The sequence below is a fragment of the Lynx rufus genome, unplaced genomic scaffold, assembly GCF_022079265.1.
Source record: "Lynx rufus isolate CCGP_SWC_20201006 ecotype Redwood Valley unplaced genomic scaffold, mLynRuf1.p SCAF_5, whole genome shotgun sequence".
NCBI classification, from domain to species: Eukaryota; Metazoa; Chordata; class Mammalia; order Carnivora; family Felidae; genus Lynx; species Lynx rufus.
In genome coordinates this window covers 134,429,410-134,433,726 of record NW_025814867.1, presented here as the reverse complement: position 1 = coordinate 134,433,726, position 4,317 = coordinate 134,429,410, and the positions used below count along the sequence as shown (strand labels likewise).

Here is a 4,317-nt window from a genome sequence, read left to right as displayed (position 1 = left end):
AACCCACTGAGCCACCCAGGTGCCCCTATCGTAACTTTAAGTTTACAGTTTACCATACATAAAAACTACTAGACATTCAAATAGACCAAAATGACAAATATTGTAGAGAAAATTAACAGTAAGAGCAAATGTGAAATGGTTAAGAGTTTTGAGTTAGCAAAAAAATGGATAAAACTGTGCCTTATACAGTGAAAAAGATATATGAAATTAAGGTGAAAATAGATAAAAAGAAGAATTTTACAAGAAATTTGGCAACTTTAGAATAAGCATCTTTAGCCGCATTCTATAATGGAAGAATTCAATATTAGAAATTAGCTAAAGATACAGAATTAACAGCAGATCAACACACAAAAAATATTTAGGTAAAGAAATAAACTGAAGAAACAAAAGAAAAAATACAGTAGAAAGAAAATGTAGAAATGCAAGAGGGAATTCAAAGATATTATTAATAAAAACATGTGAAAACCGATTCAAGGTGATTGAACCTACTGCAGGATAAATCCAAAGAAAACCACATTTTAGTATATCATAGCAAAATTACTGAAAATCAAAAGCTTTTTCAAATCATAAAAATAGCTAAATGTAAAGGTACATCGTTTCAAATAAACAATAATAACACTATCACTTAAGAGAACAATGAGAATGAAGACACATTGGAAAAATACTCTTAAACACTGAGAGTGAAAAGAATGGCACATTTAAAGTCGGAGAATTTTAAAGATAAAAGATATTATAGATGTTATGCCAATAAATGTAATAAAGTCTTTGTGAGACTGCTTAAAAAAAAAGGCACTGGAAATTACTTCTATGTGGTTTTTAACAAGATATTTGATTCTTAGTCCACTATCATTTTGTTATTTTTGTTATTTTCAGCACAACCATCAGATCAAAATGGAATACTTAAAAAAATTTAAACGGAGCACAAAATTGAAAAATATACAAATTGGTAACCTAAGTACTTATGATCACCAACATGCATTACTACCAGAGGGAAAAAATTTAAAAGTGTAGTCACAATGAAGGGAAATATTTTTAACTAATATAATTCATAAGGAATTAACAAGAAAAGTAAGTCATACAGTCAGTAAAAAAAAAAAAGGAGAAAATCACAGAAGAAAATCAACAAAAGATTTGAACAGATATATGACAAAACAGGTTGTGGCAAATGGTCATAAGTGTGTGACAGGTTGTTCAAATGTGTTAGTGATCAGAGCACTGAAAATTAAAACCCATCCCTTAAATTATCAGAAAAAAATTAAAAATAAAAAATATATAAAATGAACTTTAGGTTTTGGTGGAGTTTGAACTTCTGGAACACTTATCCATTGTGGTGGGAATATAAACTAGCACTACCTGGCATATTCTAACTATCTCCTATCTCATGACCTAGCAATTCAACTTTAACACAAGATATATAACTTAGTATTGGAAGAGTTCCAGATATGCTCATAGACATGCATTGTTTATAAAGGCATAAAACTACAAACAGGTTATAAGTCATGAAATGGAAATCGCAAAAATAAAAGAGATAAATGCATTGTTATATGCTCATTCAACAAATTTGAACAGGTGCCTGGATGAATGGAATGAGAAAGCTTAGCATATATCTTACGTTAAAAGCCTTTCAAGCAGAAGGAATAGCTAAAGTAAAGGTAAAAAATGTGCACTTGATATATTGAGGATCTACAAAGTAGCCAGAGAATTACAGCAGAGTAGGAGGGGTGAAAAGGTAGAAGGGCAGGTCAAAGAGGTAATGAAGAAGAGAAAGTTCATATAAATCTATGTGGTTATTCTCAGAAGGGATTCCACAGCATAGTTTTGAGCAATACTGTGGAATTATCTGATTTAAGTTTTAGCAGGATCATTTCAAGACAAAGTTATAGTAGGATAATTTACAAGCATGTAAATATGTTTCCAATGAAATTATTTCTACAGCAATGCAACAATTTTGTTAGGAGATAATAGAAACAACGCAGGGTAGAGGCCTACAACAGTGACATTGAAAAGATGGTCAAATTATGAATGAAGTTGATTAACAAATATGCAATATGAAGACTTCAAATGGATCAAGATATTTAGGCTTATTATCATTCTATTTTCTGAACAAATAAACTCTTGAAATGTCAAGGACTTAGCACTTGTACATTTCCTGCACACATACCAATCTGCTGTGCATTTTTTTTTTGATCAGGTGAATCACACCAAAACAACAAAGTAGGGATCCCAGCTCCTTTCATTAAATGATTCTGCCCTCTTCACACATGGTCTGAGGATTGTCTCCACACCAGCCACCAGAACACAATAGGTCATAGCAGATTTTAAGTGGTATTTATTTTCAGTCAAGGACGTACTGTGATATACATCACTTTTACACATATTCTCATGGCTAGAATTAGTAACATGCTCTCATCTAACACAGTAGAAATTGGGAAAAAATATCAAAAAAAAAGGAATGAGCTTTGTTTGTCACCTTGTTACTGACTGAATAAAAGTGTAATTTACTGAGAAGAATGCAGATGGAACTCGTCTTTTGTGGGAAGAAATTGGCAATTCCACTTTAGATATGTGAAGCTGTGGAAACATTTCAACATTTTGGTTGCCTGAGTGGCAACCTGATATTGATAAGGTACATGCATGTGTGAATCTGTAGGTCAAGGAGCAACCTAGCCAGCTCATTAAATTGGGGCATAGCTGGAACACAAATGATACTTTAAATCACCTACAGAGTGAGCAGTAGAAGAGACAGGAACTGAGGATGACATCCTGATATGCTTTCATGTTTCAATCTAAGAAAATGAGGGTAAATCAACAAACAAGTCTGTGATAAGGAGAGGTTGGTGAGGTCATTCCAACTCCCCCCTTCTTTTAATTTTGTCAGTGAAATGAAAAGCAATGTCATGTGTTGAGATTAAGATTCAAGGAGGAAGCATCAGAAGAGAGGAGTCTGAATAGAAAACAAAAAAGGAAGTGGACTTGTGGAAATACAATAGGATTGGTAGGCATCAGTAAGAGCATAATTGATGTTAGAGTTTCTAGATTTAAAGTAAGACTAGGGGCACCTGGGTGGCTCAGTTGGTTAAGCCTCTGACTTCACCTCAGGTCATGATCTCATGGCTCATGAGTTCAAGCCCTGCATCAGGCTCTGTGCTGACAGCTCAGAGCCTGGAGCCTGCTTCAGATTCTGTGTCTCCCTCTCTCTCTGCCCCTCCCCTGCTTGTGCTCTGTCTCTCTCTCCTTCAAAAATAAATACACATTAAAACATTTTTTTAAAAAATAAAGTAAGACTATTGAAGGTTTCATATTTGCTTTACCACCCACATTTGGCTGTCCTACTGTAGACATGAATTGGGCTTTTTCAGACTTGCATCATGAAGATAGTGCTTTGTGGTAAATGAGGTTTTTATAATGTAAGCAAGGTTTCATAATGATGAAATATGGGGTGTAAGTAGTAAGAAGACAATTTAGATGTTGAAGGGTCTTAACATTTAAGTAGGGGATAGGATGTTGAAAGAATGAATGTAGAGGACAATAAAAGGATGATAGGATTGAAAAAGTGTGGGTGTCATCCTTATGCAGGGCCATGCTAATCTTCTCTGTATCATTCCAATTTTAGTATATTTGCTGCTGAAGTGAGCACAGGATGAGAAGGTTTAAAACCTTATTGCTATACATAAATGATGATGAATAAATAAAAAATTATACTTTCTTCATGATGAAATTATTTAACATTATGATATTTTATTTCTTTCCACATTGATCAATAGATTAAATGTAATCTCTATTACAGTAATAGGAAGATTTTACTGAGGACCTCAACAATTTACCCGAGAAGTTTTATGAATAATGATTATCACAAAATAATAGTAAAAACAATATAGTCCTATCGGTGACATTAACAATGAACCAGTATTGAAAGTTCAGTACTAGATAAATGTACATATAAGAAATTGTAATATGGCAAAAGTGACACCACATGTCAGTGGGAAACAGATGAATTTTTACTAAATCATTTGGGAAGAAAAGTTATCATTTAGGACAAAAATTATTTACAGAAAACTAGGGCTAAACATTTATGCTATGTTATATACAAAACATACACCCCACTGACTGTCAAAATGTGAAGGAAAAAACTGTTAGTGTAATCAAAGAAAATTCAGACAATTAATTATTACGTAAGGATAGAGATTCATATATTAAACAAATCCACAAAGAATATATATATCATAAGTAAAATCATGAACTTGACTACATACATACAAAATAGGAATTTCTGTTCAAAGACAGCTTTCTTGAGTAAGAGTACGGTAACAGTATGAG

At 32.9% G+C, this 4,317-nt stretch overlaps 1 non-coding gene across 1 annotated transcript; it reads right to left on the bottom strand.

Annotated features, from left to right (window-relative positions):
* Positions 1-3,530: 3,530 nt before the first annotated feature.
* LOC124527359 (U6 spliceosomal RNA) lies at positions 3,531-3,637 on the bottom strand. The gene has a single exon (XR_006965823.1). It is a non-coding gene; the product is annotated as a U6 spliceosomal RNA (small nuclear RNA).
* Between the last annotated feature and the right edge of the window lie 680 nt (positions 3,638-4,317).